General features: G+C 45.0%; 1 long non-coding RNA gene across 2 annotated transcripts in view; it reads left to right on the top strand.

Annotated features, from left to right (window-relative positions):
* The window catches only part of LOC147008562 (uncharacterized), a 141,770-nt gene that overhangs the window by 21,647 nt on the left and 101,944 nt on the right, over nucleotides 1–18,179 (top strand). For both annotated transcript variants that reach the window (XR_015053171.1, XR_015053172.1), the window contains exon 2: nucleotides 13,282–13,361. This is a non-coding gene — a long non-coding RNA (uncharacterized LOC147008562). The remainder of the gene's footprint in view (nucleotides 1–13,281; nucleotides 13,362–18,179) is intronic.

Genomic DNA, 18,179 nt, shown 5'->3' with positions numbered 1-18,179 from the left:
TGATGTTGGAGAAAGTAGCGATGAGAGACCAGTCTTGAAGTTTGAGGGCTGCTTGGAGACTCTGCCAGTCGGCTTGAGTGAAATGCTACACTCTACGGCGCTGAGGTGGTTCTCTGATAACAGCCAGAGAGATGTCCACTTTGACAAGCACATGGTCAGAAGAACCGATTGGAACGGAGGAAGAACAGCAGATATTTTCAGGGAAATTTGTCAAAATCAGATCCAGAAGAGATGGAGTACCATTGGTTGAGATCCGGGTTGGGGAAATTGACCGATTGAGTCAGTCCCATTGTGTCGCAGAAAGCTTTTGCTGAGGTGCCATGATAGGTGAGAGAGCTACCCACACCAAGCCAACTGGCATGATGACATGAAATAACCACATATGAGGAAGAGACAATTCAGATGAGAAGATTGAAGTTGGTCCATGTTTTTGTATAGTGAGGTGTAAATGGAGTCATCACTGTTCAGTGCATGGTGCAGTACACATAAACATGAGGTGGGAGTGGAGGGGAAGCCGTAGCCAGAGGTATTCCTGGGGGTGTTGGGGAGTGAGGGCAGTCCATGGAGAGTGAGGAATGGAGTCTTTGATGAAGAGAGCTACTCCTCAACCAGGACGAGGCTCAGGTCTGTCATACCGGTTTAGGGAGTAACCAGGGAGAGATACTTGTGAGTCAGAGACGTCTTGAGGGAGGAAAGTTTCTGTAAGACAGATTATGTCTGGTTTGTCAGTGGCAACCTGTATGGAAAGATCTGTAAGGTTGGAGTGAAGGTCCTGGATATTTCAGGTCCATAGTGTTAATGAAGAGGGAGGGGAGGAGGCTTTGGGTGCAGGGGATGGGATGGGAGGGGGAGGGGAGGGTCGTAAAGTTGTTGAAAGAGGGGGGGGGATTGCAGAAGGGCGCGGGGAGGGGGCCGGATGAAGAGAGAAGGCACTGTGGAGATGTGGGAGAGGGAGGGGGGCAAGAGAGGGGGCAGAAGGCAGTTGAGGATTTGAGGAGGTGGAGTGATAAAATGGAGGTGAGAGGGCAAGGAAAGGAGGCAGCTTTGTGGATGTGAGGGGGGAGGGAGCAACTTTGAGAAGGGTGAGTGAGGGGGTGAATGGTGTGAAAAGAGTGTATTTGATTTTTAAAATTATTCGATTCGGGGGCGTGTACCAAAGGAAGGGCCCGGCCCCGGGTGTCAAATACTTTCGTCTCTCGGTACACCTCTGATGAGATGGGAACACAGGAAGGAGATGAGAACGGTGAACTGGAACGAGACACGAACACAGGAATGACACGCGAATGGTGAACTGGAATGAGATGCCAACGTCTCGCTGCCTTGACTGAGTTAAGTTTCCCAGCATGCCGTGCACTCATTTTTGCCCACTCCCTCTCTTTGAGACATCGTTGGCTGCAATCATCGGTCAGCAAATGGAGGGCAGTGCATGTGCACAGTTCAACCCCTCCCTGTGATTACGTTTTCACACGCCACGGGAAAATTGTCCTTAGAAGTGTCGATATTGATGCATGATAGATGCAACAAAACAAATTTGTCACCCCTCACAAAAGTGACATTTGGGACGGGTGCTCCGTCCCGCCCCCCCTCCTCCATCGCTATGCCAGTGCGTCTTGCATAATGGTGAGCATGGCCCGCCTTTCATCCTTCCTAATGGTGGGCACGGCTCACTTTTTGTCCTTCCTAATGATTTTCATGGCTCACTTTTTGTCCTTCCTAATGATGAACATGGCTCATTTTTTGTCCTTCCCAATGATCGACGTGGATCACTTTTTGTCCCCATTGATGAGCGAGGCTCACTTTTTGTCCATGATGGGAGTGGCTCACTTTTTGTCCTTATTTCTGGGTATGGCTCACTTTTTGTCCTTATTTCTGGGTATGGCTCACTTTTTGTCCTTCCTAATAGGCGTGGCTCGCTTTTTGTCCTTGATGATGGGCGTGGCTCGCTTTTTGTCCTTGATGATGGGCGTGGCTCACTTTTTGTCCTTAATGATGGGCGTGGATCGCTTTTTGTCCTAAATGATGGGCATGGCTCGCAATTTGTCCTTAATGATGGGCGTGGCTCACTTTTTGTCTTTCCGAATGATAGGTGTGGCTCACTTTTTGTCTTTCCGAATGATAGGCGTGGCTTACTTGTCCTTAATGATGGGCTGGCTCACTTTTTGTCTTTCTGAATGATATGCGTGGCTTACTTTTTGTCCCACTTAATGATGGGAGTGGCTCACTTTTTGTCTTTCCGAATGAGAAACATAGCTCATTTTTTATCCTTCCTAATGATGAACGTGGCTTACTATTTTCTCCTTCCTAATGATGGGCATGGCTCACTTTTTGTCCTTCCTAATGATGGGCATGGCTCACTTTTTATCCTTAATGATGGGCGTTGCTCACCTTTTGTCCTTAAGGATTTTCATGGCAAATTTTTTGTCCTTCCTTATGATGAACATGGCTCACTTTTTGTCCTTCCCAATAATAAACATGGCTCACTTTGTCCTTCCTGATGATGGACATGGCTCATTTTTTGTCCTTGTTAATGATTGGTGTGGCTCACTTTTCGTCCTTGATAATGGGCATGGCTAGCTTTTTGTCATTCTTAATGATAGACGTGGCTCATTTTTTGTCATTCGTAATGATGGGCATGGCTTACTTTTTGTCCTTGATGAGCGTGGCTCACTTTTTGTCATTCTTAATGATGGGCGTGGCTCACTTTTTGTCATTCTTAATGATGGGCGTGGCTCACTTTTTGTCATTCTTAATGATAGGTGTGGTCTCTTTTTGTCCTTCGTAATGATAGGCATGGCTCACTTTTTGTCATTCCTAATGATGGGTGTGGCTCACTTTTTGTCCTTCCTAATAATGAACATGGCGCACTTTTTGTCCTTCCCAATAATAAACATGGCTCACTTTGTCCTTCCTGATGATGGACATGGCTCATTTTTTGTCCTTGTTAATGATGGGTGTGGCTCACTTTTCGTCCTTGATGATGGGCATGGCTAGCTTTTTGTGATTCCAAATGATAGATGTGGCTCACTTTTTGTCATTCTTAATGATAGACGTGGCTCACTTTTTGTCATTCTTAATGATAGACGTGGCTCACTTTTTGTCATTCTTAATGATGGGCGTAGCTTACTTTTTGTCCTTCCTAATGATGGGTGTGGCTCCTGGGTGTGCGCTGCCGCTCACCACGTCGCCACAGGGCGAATCCCCCTTACCAGTTGCTAATATTTTAAACCACCCATTAGCCACTGTGGCTAATCCATGTTTTAGTGTTTTTTTGTTTTTTTTTAAACCAGTTTCAGACGAATTTTGGGTGATTTTAGCACAGAATTCAACCTTAGTTGAGACGGCCGCCATTTTGTATGTTTTGATTACAGGAATCGCGCATGATTTCGTACAAGCTTATATATACTAACTTTAGTAGTTTTAAACTAGTTTCTAGTAAAAAAAAAAAAATCGTCCGAAATTACGCGTGATTCCCATGATTCTAATCTCAAAATTTTATTTTAATTTTTGTTTTTTCCGGAATGATTTGGCGCTACTCGACGCTACATGCTTCTTTGGGTCAGTGGTTGCCAGGTGAGTTTTGCCACAATCAGTAGTAGTACCTGTAGTAGGACGAGTTTGTTTGGATGAGTGAATTTGAGGGGTGACTTTGGTTGGTTGGATGAGTGAAGTTGATGGGTGAGATTGGTTGTATGAGTGAGTTTGATGTGACATTGGTTGGAAGTGTGAGTTTGATGTGTGAGATTGGTTGGATGATTGAAGTTGTTGGGTGAGATTGGTTGGATGAGTGAGTTTGACTGGCATGAGGTTCGTCCAATCCTGGTCCACAACCACCCCCATCCCCCACTACCACCTACTAAAGGCACAACGACCATACCACACACACACACACACACACACACACACACACACACACACACACACACACACACACACACACACACACACACACACACACACACACACACACACACACACACACACACACACACACACACACACACACACACACACACACACACACACACACACACACACACACACACACACACACACACACACACACACACACACACACACACACACACACACACACACACACTACCACCATCCATCACAATCACCACCTCCCCTGATGGTCGTTCATTCAACCAATCTCACACGTCAAACTCATCCAACCAATCTGAACAATCCAACTCACTCATCCAACCAACCTCACCCATCAAACACAAATCCGCCTTAAAATTAACTTATTATTTCATATTGCTAAAAAAAACTTTTGAATAAAATATGTGGCTATTTCCTTTCTCCTGTGGCTAATCATTCTAAACCTGGATTAGCCACAGTGGCTAATTCCTTTTGAAAGCCAGAGCACACCCAGGGCTCACTTTTTGTCTTTCCGAATGGTAGGCGTGGCTTACTTTTTGTCTTTCCTAATGATGGGCATGGCTCACTTTTTGTCTTTCCGAATGATAGGCATGGCTTACTTTTTGTCCTACTTAATGATAGGCGTGGCTCACTTTTTGTCCTTAATGATGAGCGAGAATCACTTTTTGTCATTGCTGATGATAGGCATGGCTCACTTCGTCATTCCTAATGATGGGCGTGGCTCACTTTTTGTCCTTGATGATGAGCGTGGCTCACTTTTTGTCATTCTTAATGATAGGTGTGGCTCACTTTTTGTCATTCCTAATGATGGGCGTGGCTCACTTTTTTTCATTCTTAATGATAGGTGTGGCTCACTTTTTGTCCTTCGTAATGATAGGTATGACTCACTTTTTGTCATTCCTCATGATGGGCGTGTCGCACTTTTTGTCATTCGTAATGATGGGCATGGCTTACTTTTTGTCCTTGATGATGAGCGTGGCTCACTTTTTGTCATTCTTAATGATAGGTGTGGATCACTTTTTGTCATTCCTAATGATGGGCGTGGCTCACTTTTTGTCATTATTAATGATAGGTGTGGTCACTTTTTATCCTTCGCAATGATAGGCATGGCTCACTTTTTGTCATTCCTAATGATGGGCGTGGTGCACTTTTTGTCTTTCCTGATGATGGGTGTGGCGCACTTTTTGTCTTTCCTGATGATGGGCGTGGCGCACTTTTTGTTGTCCTTCGTAATGATGGGCGTGGTTCACTTTTTGTCATTATTAATGATAGGTGTGGTCACTTTTTGTCCTTCGCAATAATAGGCATGGCTCACTTTTTGTCTTTCCTGATGATGGGCGTGGCGCACTTTTTGTTGTCCTTCGTAATGATGGGCGTGGCGCACTTTTTGTCTTTCCTGATGATGGGCGTGGCGCACTTTTTGTTGTCCTTCGTAATGATGGGTGTGGTTCACTTTCCATCCCATCTTCTTGGTGGGTGTGGCTTGGTATTTATCCCTGCCTCCCGTTGTGCGAAGTGACAGCGAAGGTGCATGGTGCACTCGGATGTTGTCGTTACTGTTGTCGATGAAATGTTTCTTTTTTTTCTGGGACATTAAACACAATCAGAAAACTCAGAATGCTACCACAAGATGAACATCTATCTCTTTAAGCCAAAATGATCGTGAAGGGCGATGACAATGGTGAGATTCGAATTATCTTGTGATGAGAAAGATTGTAGCTTCCTTTGAGGTGATTCAGTGAGGTCGACGATCCACATTCGCAGAAGGGAAATCACGCCATTTTGTGTAAGAGCGATTTTCCGCACAATGAGTCGCTTATAAAGTGCATCGTTTTTATGTGAGACATGGGAATGAGCCTTTCGTTTCCAAATTATGGAATCATGAGGTAACGAGCACAAAAAGGGCTTCACAAATGCTTTCTGGAGCTTCTTCTTTAACCACCATCATATTATTCTCACGTTCATGTGTGGTTGGCCAGGGAAAGCTTGGCCCAAGTCTTTCAAAAACCATCTGGCCAGGCCTGATGTTCGACTAAGGTGAGGACAGGAATTTTGAATTGTTCAGGGTGTCAGCGATGGCTCGGATACTCTTGGAGAAGTACGCCGTGAAATCTTTAATGTCCACCAAGTAATGCCAGCAGATGAGACGTCCAGTTTAACGTCCATCCGAGGGAGGGTACACACATTGATGAACCACCATGCTTGTGAAACACTGGGACGACAGTTTATAGCTGGGTCGGGATTCAAACCCAGGTTTGACAGTTCAGAGGTGAGTGTGCCTATCTCTCGGATATCTTGTCAGCTCAATGCTTTCCAGAACATTGAATCCAATGTTCTTGATTGGATTTGAACACAAATTGGCTGTGAGCAGACCCAAGTGGTTTGTTTGTCATTCTTTCCTGCAATTGCAACGGAAAAGCAAGGGAACAGTATTCGATTTAAAATCAACACACTACACAAGCAAGGTGTCTCGAGATTTGAAGTTCAACTGTATTGTATCGCTAAGCAATGGCATGAGTATACAACATGATTATAGCTTGCAGAAAACACCAGGGATGAACAAACTCGATCTAAACAAGAAGCGCGTGGTCAGGAATCCCAGAACGTGTGCATTTTTCTGCTTGTATAGACACCTGAGCCGCAGTTCTCACGCAAATCAGGTCACATCAGTGAAATGTAGGCACGTGACATCTCTGTGGTGCAGATCACCTGGAGCGAAGTACGTGCCCGGACTTCAAGCGATACACGTGACTTGGCATGGCCTTGGAATGCAGATCATCTCAGCGTGTGGACTGTGGAGACTGGGCGCAAGTATAGCTGCAACGGCAGCCCACGGGCACTGACAGACAAAATGAAGAGCCTTAATGACCCCATTGGACAATCCAGACCTAATTTTACACTTGAAAGATCTGAAATTTCCTCGGGCACGGTTGCTTGTCGGTCGCTGCTTGATGCGCCGGCTGTCCATCGCACGTAGCCGGGAGCGGCCAGTGCCCAGAGCACCATCTGTCTGCTCTCAGCACCCCGACACTAACGGTGATTAATGACAGCATCGTCGTTGGCTTTCGGAAATAAGATAGGGAAGAGCACAGGATAAGCTGTGGATCCAATGGCCTCGTCCTGCCTCATCGTTAGGTTCCTGGGGACCGCGGCTAATGGGCTGCCTTCCCCGAATATTGGCGATGCAGTTTCATTTCACTGTCAAAGTGTCATGGGTGCCGATCTGTATTGTAAGGTGGAAAAGGGTGCATCAAGGTGGGCACACAACAAGTTTGAGCAAGAAAAGAAAATCTAGGTGTATTATGCATGACTACATTCTCTATAGCCAAGAGCGGAACACATGAGCTACATTTTTCAGTGGCATTGGGACCCAAAGGGATCAGTATAATTTTTTCCTTCAATGTTCAGGTGAAATCTCGAGGTTTTCACAAACAGAAGGATGCACGAAAACATTCAAACTTGAAGTTGTAAGTTAATTGAAGATATTGTTATACGAATGCCATTCTTGAATGTTATCATCATATAGTTATATCACAGCCTTTGCAAAGGCTGTCATTGCGAAGAACAACATTTCACGTAAATTTCAAACAATACACATCGTATATATATATATATATATATATATATATATATATATATATATATATATATATATATATATATATATATATATATATATGTATGTATATATGTATATATATATATATGTATGTATATATGTATATATATATATGTATATATGTATATGTATATATGTATATATATGCATATATGTATATATATATATATATATATATATATATATATATATATATATATATATATATATATATATATATATATATATATATATATATATATATATATATATATATATATATATATGAGCCTGGTGTTGGCGCAGTGGTTAGGGCAGCGGCTTAGGATCCAAGAGGTCCTGAGTTCAAGCCCCGTTGGGCCACTGAATTAATACACCAGGGGGTTGACGCAGCCTGTCATCCTTCCGAGGTCGGTGAAATGAGTACCAGTATACTGGGCCGGTGTATACCCTGGTTAAAATAGGTGTACCATATCCCTGTGTCGTAAGAGGCGACCAGGGTTGCGTCAGGAAGAGCATCCGGCGTAAAACATGTGCCAAATCACTATGCGGATCATACGGATGATCCGCTGTGGCGACCCCTCACGGGAGCAGCCGAAAGAAGAAGATATATATATATATATATATATATATATATATATATATATATATATATATATATATATATATATATATATATATATATATATATATATATATATATATATATATATATATATATATATATATATATTGTTACGAATTTTGGCCTGCCCGGCGTGTGATCGGCCACGTAACTCGAATCGCGACCGCGTCGCCCACCGGAACGGACAATTCAGTCGTGACCCTCCTTGGAACTATCGCCAGGAGCTAGTCACGGGTGGGTCTTTCGACCCCACCACAATCGTGCCAATCGGCCATCCGCGGAGGATAGGGTTGTTCGCCAAACTCGACCTACCTAAGTACCTGCGCAGGTAGTTAACCGGGCGATCGTACCTCGCCGCTGGCCGGCCTAGGACATGAACCGCTTAAGCGGTCCGTTCCGTGCTTCAATGATAACCGAGCGGTGTTATCGCCGGCCCCGACGGACGTGATTATTTACCGGGTGCTTACACCCTTCTACCAATTCCTTCCGTGATGCAAGATGGAACTTTCAAACAAGGGAAAGGACGCAGCAAAACGGGGAACAGTTCGACAAGTACATTTATTACACCCTCAGACAAGGCAAGCACGTATTCACAGCCATACAGTAAGAATGCAATTTACAAGCAAGAGTTACAACCGAATAAAGCAATGCTTATTTACCTGCACTTAAACAGTTTCTACTTTACAAGACACGGCGCCACAACACACATTCAAAGAAAAAGCAAGAAAAGACCCCCTCATAGACAAGGGAGTCAGACTGGGCCTGTAGGCCTAATGCGCGTGGAACCGAGATGAGCGGCCAGGTCCACGAGACCGAAGGGTCAACCCGTGCCCTCGTGGTGCGATGGCGGGCAAGCCGCGATGTCAGCGTAGCTGCGCCTGGCTTCGTGCCCCTCGCGTGGTCGGTGAGCTCTCTCCGGCGCTCCCCGTCTGCCTTTCTCGTCGGCTTCGAGCTCCGTCTCCTGACTTGACTGCCCCGCTGAGACTGCTGCTGCCACTCCACTGCTCTCACTTTTCCGCACTCTCCAGACCCTCCAGACTGCCACTCTTCTGCACTCTCCAGACCCTCCAGACTTGATTTTTCCTGCCGGACTGCCCCGTCTCCCGACTCTCCAGACTTGACTTTTCTGCCGCGAGCTGCGCCGTGCTCGCGCTTATATAGCCCGGGGGAGGGGCGTCTATGCAAATTCCTGGATCACAGCGGGTTCGGAGGCGAGGCCACACCACCCGATGCTCAGCCATTGGGCAGATGAAAAGGGGGCGTGAAGCATTCCTGATCCGCTTTTTGAGGCGAAAGGAACGCATTCACAGCCCATGGCACGACATGTGGTAGAAAGGCGGAGGTGGTGGGAGTTTGGTTGTTGGCGGGCGTCGTTTGAGAATGGCGGTGAAGCGATGTTTGCGGGATGGAGTTGTGGAGGTAAAGAGGCGAAGGTGGTGGTGTTTGAGTTGTAGTTGTTTTTGAATGATGTTGGTGTTGGCGATTTGGTTGTTGGGGTATGATTGGTCCAAAATAATGACAAAGAAAAGAAAAACGGCTATCTCAAAGGATCGCAGCCCGGTGAACACGAAAATTCCCTCTGAACAACGGTGGGGAAATCTAACTACACACATACTTATCGTCATAACTGATCTAAGGACCCTTTATGGTGTATTGCGAATTTCCACAGCCGTAACTGTATATATGTGTATATATATATATATATATATGTATATGTATATATATATGTATATATATATATATATATATATGTATATATATGTATATATATATATATATGTATATATATATATATATATGTGTATATATATATTCCCGAGCCTGGTGTGACTCAGTGGTTAAGGCGGTGGCTTGGGATCCTTGGGGTCCTGAGTTCGAGCCCCGTTGGCTGCTGAGTTAGCATCAGGGGGGTTGACTCAGCCTGTCATCCTTCCGAAGGTCGGCAAAATGAGCACCAGTATACTGGTAATTATCCCTGCAGGGTCGAAGGCGACTAAAGGGTTGGCGTCAGGAAGGGCATCCGGCCGTAAAAACATTGCGAAAAGAAAGGGTACCATAATTGGAGCCCACAAAAAGCTGACCCCTGCTCAGGAATAAAGGCTCTCAAATGGTGTGATTATATATATATATATATATATATATATATATATATATATATATATATATATATATATATATATATATATATATATATATATTGTTGTGGTTGACGAAATTCACAAACCACCATTCAGGTCCCTTAGGTGAGATATCTCTGTAAGTATATGTGTAGTTAGGCCCAAACCCGTTGTTTAGAGGGAATAAATGTCATTCATGCGGGCTGCGACCCTTTTAGATAGCCGTTTTTCTTTTACTATCTTTATTTTGGACCAGCCGCCATTACTACCACCACCAACCACGTCTCAACAGCCATCACACAACAACCACCAACCGCAACGCCACTTCACAACAACAGCCACGACCTTTACCGTCACAACTCGCCACCATCGCATCACCACCATTCTTGCGCCACTTGTGGGCACCGATACTGGACTTGTGCAGGGCGCGCACCGAGCAGCGTGTTCAGAAACATCACAGACTTTCCGAAGAAAACTGATCAAAAACGACTCACGCCCACTTCTGTTCCGTCCTATCGGTGAGCGTGGGGCGATTTGGCCCCGCCTCCAGGGCGTTGGAGTGTGGTCGCTATATGCAAATTCATGGATCAAAAAGCATTCACGCCCACTTTTCCTCGGTCCAATGGGGAGCCAGTTAGAGGTGAAGGGTCGGAGGTAAAGGGTCAAAGGTGAAGGAGCGAGGCCACGGGGGATATAAACGGCTGCGTTCGTCAGTCAAGGCAGTTCGCAGTTGGGAGTTCGCGGAGCCAGTGAAGAGTTGGGACGAGTCAAGAGAGGAGATGGAGAGTGCGCTTGGACGGAGCTGTGGAGAGGTGGCGGCGGTGAAGGCGGTTGAGGGGGGTGCTCGCGTCGGAGTCGGGGAGCTGCGGAGGGAGAGGCCGGCGGCGCGACCGAGGTCGTGGTGGAGACGCTCGTCGCGGGACCCGAGACAGGGAGATATCCTCCATCCCCCGAGCATCAACAACCCCCTCCTGTTTCCCCCCGCGCTGAGATAGTGCGACAAGGGGGCCCCTTTCCCACCCCCTACCAGACACTGTCCGCGAGGCCCGCGGAGTTGGGGCGCCACCGCCACTTTGCGTCTCATCATCAGACGGGTAGGCCCGACGCGGTCTCGGCCCCAGACCCGCCTCATCCTTGAGGGTGGTCCTTTTCTTTTGCTTTGGGTATATGTGTTGTCGGCGCCGTCTGTGAAGTAAAATTGTATAAGTGTTGCCGTGTGCTCGGTAGTCGGATAGCTCTGCATTGTCTTCTTCTTTTATATTTGCCTTTTGTGTAATATTGTGTGTTTCTTCTCCTTTTACATTTGCTTTTGGTGTAATTGTATATGTGTGCTTTCCGTTCATCGCGAAATAAATGTGAATTATGTTGAACTGTTTTCCCGTTTCGCTTCGTCTTTCCTTTATTGAATCTCCATCTTACTTCACGTAAAGGGTTGGTCGTGGGCTAAATACGCCCAATAATTAATCGAACCGTCGAGGCCGACGATAACACCGCTCGGTTATCCCGATAGTACGGAACGGGTCGCTTAAAGTGGCCCGTGTCCGAAGTCGACCTGCGGCGAGGTGCGATCGCCCGGTCTACCCTCCGTGTGGGTACTTAGGTAGGTCGAATTTGGCGAGCAACCCTATCCCACGTGGGGGCCGATTGGCACGATCGTGGTGAGGCCGAAAGGTCCACCCGTGACTAGTTCCCGGCGTTAGTCCGAGAGGGTCACGACGGGATTGTCCGTCCGGTGGGCGACGTGCCGCGATTCGAGTTACGTGGCCGTTCGCACGCTGGCGGGCGCGAATCCGCAACAATATATATATATATATATATATATATATATATATATATATATATATATATATATATACATATATATATACATATATATATATATATACACCTGGTGTTGGCGCAGTGGTTAGGGCAGTGGATTGGGATCCAAGAGGTCCTGAGTTCAAACCCCGTTGGGCCACTGAATTAATACACCAGGGGGTTGACTCAGCCTGTCATCCTTCCGAGGTCGGTGAAATGAGTACCAGTATACTGGGCCGGTGTATACCCCGGTTAAAATAGGTGTACCATATCCCTGTGTCGTAAGAGGCGACCAAGATGCGTCAGGAAGGGCATCCGGCGTAAAACATGTGCCAAATCACTATGCGGATCATACGGATAATCCGCTGTGGCGACCCCTCACGGGAGCAGCCGAAAGAAGAAGAAGAAGATATATATATGTATATATATATATATATATATATATATATATATATATATATATATATTCCCCCTCCCGCCACCCCCCCCCCCCAAAAAAAAAAATCTTCCAAACATGTCTTTCCTTGTATCTCAAGGGAAATTCATTCATTTTCCAATTCAGCCTAGTCGAGTTTACCATACGAATGTTAAATTGCTAAGTTCGGCCAATGTGTTGCACAGCCAAGTCTACATCCGATAGAAACTATTGGTGCAGTCGGCATCAACAATAATCCTCCAATATGTTCAACTTGCATGACAATCGGAATACTAGACTTTGAGGCCAGTATTGGTCTGCCTCAGCAGACAATTCGAATGATGGATTTTACAATTCAAAGAACTTCCTCGAGCTGATGAAAGGCTCGGCCCAGAATACCAGTGGTAGTTTGTGTCCTACGGCGGTTGGCACACCTATGGTACATCAACCATCAGTTGAGAAAACATATTGCAGGATATTGTTCCCTGATGGCTCGTGTCATCTCATGCACACACTATACATATTAGGTTTCAGCAACAGATCTGGACTGATTTTAAATGTTTGAATATTCTTCATGGAATTATTAATGAATCCTGGTCGAGCTCAGGATATTTATCGATCAGAAGTGTATCACTGGGGGTAGTGTAGAATTGCACTCAACACTTTCATCATGCAATAATCGGGAGTGTGTAATGTTCAATGCGGGACTTTTCATTATTGTTGTGATTGTTTGGTTTCCATTATTGTTGTTACAAAATGGTTGTTGGTGAACCATGATTGATGTTACAAAATGGTTGATGTATACAAAATGGTTAACCATTATTGTTGTGATTGTTTCCAGGTGCAAATCGGACGCGTGGTAATCGAGGAAATACGACAAGTATGCGACAATGAGAGGTGTCGAGTTTCTATCATTTCCTGGTAATATCAGCGAGCGCACACACACGACACACACTTGTTTTAGCAATAGATGCAAATATTTATCACCCTACCCCCAAACCCCAACATTATTAATAGCAAGTATCGTAATTTTTAAAGTTTATTTTAAACTTACCCTGTGCATTCACAAGCTCCAAATATGACCTTCCCATTGGTGTTCAGAAGCACCCAAACCAGATACATGTCTCCCTCAGGGAAGTCTGCCTGATACATCTACCTGCCAAGTATACCTGGCACAAGCTTTGTGTGTTTTCACATCGCGAATATATCCTTTGTTGAAGAGTTGGTAACCATTACTTTATTAGTAGTGATGCACGGTATCATCTTTCCAATTGCAGACGTCCCTTAGGTAAATAATCAGGCCTGCCATGTTCACAGGAGGCACTCCCACAAGGTTCAAAGTCCACTCACTGGCAGTAATGGTTGAGGGTTTGGGTAGCAAACACCCTCCACAGTTCTTCGGTCTTATACCAGTCCATATTGTTGTGAGTCTGTACTATGGGCATCAGGTACTTTTCCAAGTATTTTCGAGTTCTTTTAGAAGCTTGGTCAGCAATTTTAGGTAACAATCCTTATCTCGCACACATGATATATGTGATCATCCCCCGATGACTGCTTTTTCTTGGGGTTTCTACGCATACGTGCTGAGCATTCTGGGCCAGATTACGTCATTTCAAAAGTCCCATTTTGTAGGTTCATGAGTTGCAGCGGCTTCAGTACATGAAGTCATTTGCTTACTTACATTTGGTATTAAAATTATCAAATTATCGATACCAGTCTTCAATTGATGTGCTTGCTTTATCAAGCAAAGCATTGTTTTAAATGTTTGGTGCATCTATAGCATTCATTTCTACTTGCACAGCATTGGCAAGTTCAATAACTTTGTAGTGATGCGTTTAAATGTTACTTCTCTTAAACAGGTGCAGCAATGGGCAACTGATCCCATTCATTAATGCTCCAGCAGGAACGTTCATCACATGCGTACTCTCCTTGAGGCTATCTATCCTTGGTTCAAATCTCAACCCAGCTATAAAACTGTCATCCTTGTGTTTGGCATGCAGGGCGATGCTTCAATGTGTGTCATCCATTAGCGTGGTGTTAAGCCGGAGGACCCATTTGCCAGCCGGTTGATTGACGTTAAAGATTCCATGTTGTCTTTCAATGAAAGTTGGTTAGTTGTTACCAGCATCTTGGCAAACTTCAAAATTCCTGCCACCTTCACTAGAAGTTGGGAATAATTGAGGCCCTGAACAGATGTCAAATATTGATCCCTTTTCGAAATCTCACAAGTAAACAAATGGAACATGAAGCTGAATCTGATTTCATCTGGTCTGTTGCTTCCTCCAAGTCTGTGAAAATGCTTAAATGTTCTATTATATAACGGATTTCTTTTTATCTCTGCACATCATCTTAACTATCTTGTTGTACATAGTGTGGCCGATAATAGAGTGAAAGTTCGCATTTTTACTGCTGCAATGGATGCAAAGTTTTTCTTGTATTTTGCTGCAAGTGCTGTAGAAATTGCCAATCTCTTGCACCCCGATGAAGAAGATCTCTCATAATAATTGTGAGTGCAGAGTCTAATCCTGATGCCACATGATAAGAATGAGATCACAGTGAACATATTGAGCTTAAGGCTGTTGTGATTGCATTTCCGTCTGACGTCCAGCTCGATTTTCGACATGCAGGTATTTGCAGCTCCTTGAAGCACCATAAGGTTAACCGAGATGGAGCAGAGCATTTGAGCAATGTTTGTAACGTTTTCCAATATTGAATCAAGCATTTCATACATTTCACATTGTACTTGATGCATATTGTCATGATGGTTGTGAAGGAACAGATAGCTGTGACCTTGAAGCCACAAAATGACCTAATAACGGCATTGTCTTTTACGTGGCCAGGCACCAATTTTAACAAACGAGCTTTTAACTCAATTGAGGACATCAGCTTTAAAAAGCATGCTGGGAATGGACAAGCCAAAGAAGCTATGAGGAAAACCGGTTTTTACAAAAAGAAAAATTATGATTGGAAGTCGGAAGATATGTTTTTGATATTTCAACATATAGGTAAATAAGTAAAAATTCCGAATAAAATATGAATCTGATGCTACTATTTCGAAAGTCACAATTAATACCAGCTTCATCAATTCCAACTCAATCCCACTGTCTTGTCTGGGGTGGTTTGTGAAGGGGGAATTTCGATCCAACTCTTTTCACAAACTAGCTGGAAGGCCTGAGCTTCAATGAGAGCTGATCTAGACAGGAATTGGAAATTCATTCAGGGTGGTGGAGATAACTTGCCTTCCCTTCACGAAAGACATCGTGGAATCTTTAACGTCCACCAACTAACTAATGTTAACAAACGGGATACCCAGCTTAACATTCATCCAAGGGACAGCTGAATTTGTGATACAACCAGACTAAATTTTCAGATCAATGCTTCGTAGCCAGAGCTGTGCATCACGAAGTGTGACATCCCTTGGATGGATGGGTGTGTATCCTGTCTGCTAGCATTAGGTGGTGGATGTTAAGGATCCCATGGAGTCTTTCACCAAGAGAAGACTAGTTAATGCCAGTAGGCATCCTGAAGAAATTACAAATTTATATCCTAATTTACAGGGGACACTGCACACACTGCACAGCAGCACTCCCAACAATGATGTAACCATGTACAACATATTTGTGACAAAGGAAAGTTGCTGTTATGTTTAGTGGAGGTTTCAAAACTTGCATGCAAAAAGATAAAAATATAAATATTGTTACGTTTGAGGGGGGGGGGGTATGCATTCAAAGGGTAATTAGGATGTTTAATTAGGTATGCCATGCTGTTCGAGTTTAGCAGGATCTCGATGTAATAAGTAGCAATTCAGTGGTGATAAGTTGTCTAGTAAATGTTCATTTCTTCAAGGGGGAAATGATAATTGTCACGTAATTAGATAGGGACACGGGATAGGGTAAGTGTGTCTGCGTAAACCCAGTCCCTGGAGGCTGGCTGTGACGTCACAGGACAGGGCTGCGGATGGAAAAAAATGAATTGTGGGAAAATTGGCATGTGTTTGTAAGTTCTGCTGGGTTTTAGAGTGACAATCCGGACAGTGGGTAATTGGTAACAAAGCGGGCACGAGTGTCTGTCCAATGGCTGGTGCGTGGATCGGGTGAGAAGTGCTGTGTGAGTTGTTTTAAGTTAAGAAGTGAAATGTATGGTGCACACATTGATTTTTTATTGGACATGGTGTGGTAACAGGGAAGGTCATGGTCGGTGAAGTGTTAGAAATGCAGGTGTCACATGTAAGGCCGATGGGGTGGGGGAGTCATGTGGGTTTTGTGGGTGGGGATGATGTGCTTGTCCACAGGGATTGCTGAAGCTCACGGTGAGCGTGAATTGCGACCCCCTTCAAGGAGATTCACCACCTGGTGGCTAATGGTGACAGTGTCTGGAGGCAACTGGGAGAGGGTCTGGTTGGGCGACCAAGGCGGGTAGGACCTTGGCGACCCAGGAAGTCCAGAGGAGCCAGTGAGACCCCTTCCAGAGTGTTGTACGGGATTAGAGCTGATGGCTACCAGGGGGGAGGGAATCAAAGGGAGCGGGGCGGAGAAACGTCCGGGTTGGATTAAAGCTTACCTGTGGGCATGGTTGCACCTGAGATGCCCCCATCATCTTGTGGTAACCCACCCCACGGCCACGACGGGATTCAGCCTGCATGATTAAAATGAGGACCATGACCTAGAAATGTGATGATGACCATGGTGTGAGTGTTGTGAAGATGTATGAGTCCCACTCGATCCCGCACAACTTGACATGTGCAGCAAGGGCATGATGTCCGCATAATTTTGGGACGAGCAAATTTGAAAATTGGCTCCCCAAGTAATGTTGGGTCTATTAGCATTCACTGGGGGAGGCGGTCAAGTGTAAATATCCTGTGAATAGTGTCGTTAAGGCTTAGAGTAGGAATGTAAAGTATAAGTGTTGTGTTTTTGTGGAACCTTTTGTTTCCCCTCCCCAGATCACTGGAAGAGTGCTGGGCAAGAGCGATGATCCAGAAGATGGAGTGCAACTTCGCTCAGTGCTATCATGTGATAAAATAAAAATAAAAAATAAAAAAATGAATGATTGTTTAGGCGAGGATAAGGCCATAAGGGGGTAGTACATTAAGCAGGATAGGTAAGTTAGCTGCGACTCGCTGCCCATTGCCCCTCCTACTTTATTTCGTTAGGTTAATTAGGTGTGAGTCAGTAAGTGTTAAGGCTGGTATGGTAGTGCCTGTGATATACCTTGCAGGAGCTGCGGTACCAGAGGAGGGGGCAGTGTTATGTTTGAGGGGGGGGGGTATGCATTCAAAGGGTAATTAGGATGTTTAATTAGGTATGCCATGCTGTTTGAGTTTACCAGGATCTTGATGTAATAAGTAGCAATTCAGTGGTGATAAGTTGTCTAGTAAATGTTCATTTCTTCAAGGGGGAAATGATAATTGTCACGTAATTAGATAGGGACACGGGATAGGGTAAGTGTGTCTGCGTAAACCCAGTCCCTGGAGGCTGGCTGTGACGTCACAGGACAGGGCTGCGGATGGCTCTGCCCCGTGATCACGATTGGCTGAAGGCGACGGCGGTGGGCCAATAAAACGGCTCGATTGGAAGTGACGAGGACAGGAGGATAAAAAGGTTCTGTTCGGGGTCGAAAAGGAAGAGGAAGAAGATCGGGACAAAAAGATCGTGTTTTTTTGGTGTGGAGGCTGTTGCGCGGGAAGCGTACTTGTTGTTGTGCTGATTCGATCGTGTTCTTCATCGTGTCTTGGAGCCT

The sequence above is a fragment of the Eptatretus burgeri genome, chromosome 18, assembly GCF_056783735.1.
Source record: "Eptatretus burgeri isolate ZD-2024b chromosome 18, Ebu_testis_v1, whole genome shotgun sequence".
NCBI classification, from domain to species: domain Eukaryota; kingdom Metazoa; phylum Chordata; class Myxini; order Myxiniformes; family Myxinidae; genus Eptatretus; species Eptatretus burgeri.
Note: the sequence above shows the minus strand (reverse complement) of the source record. Positions and strands in the feature narration are given on the sequence as shown.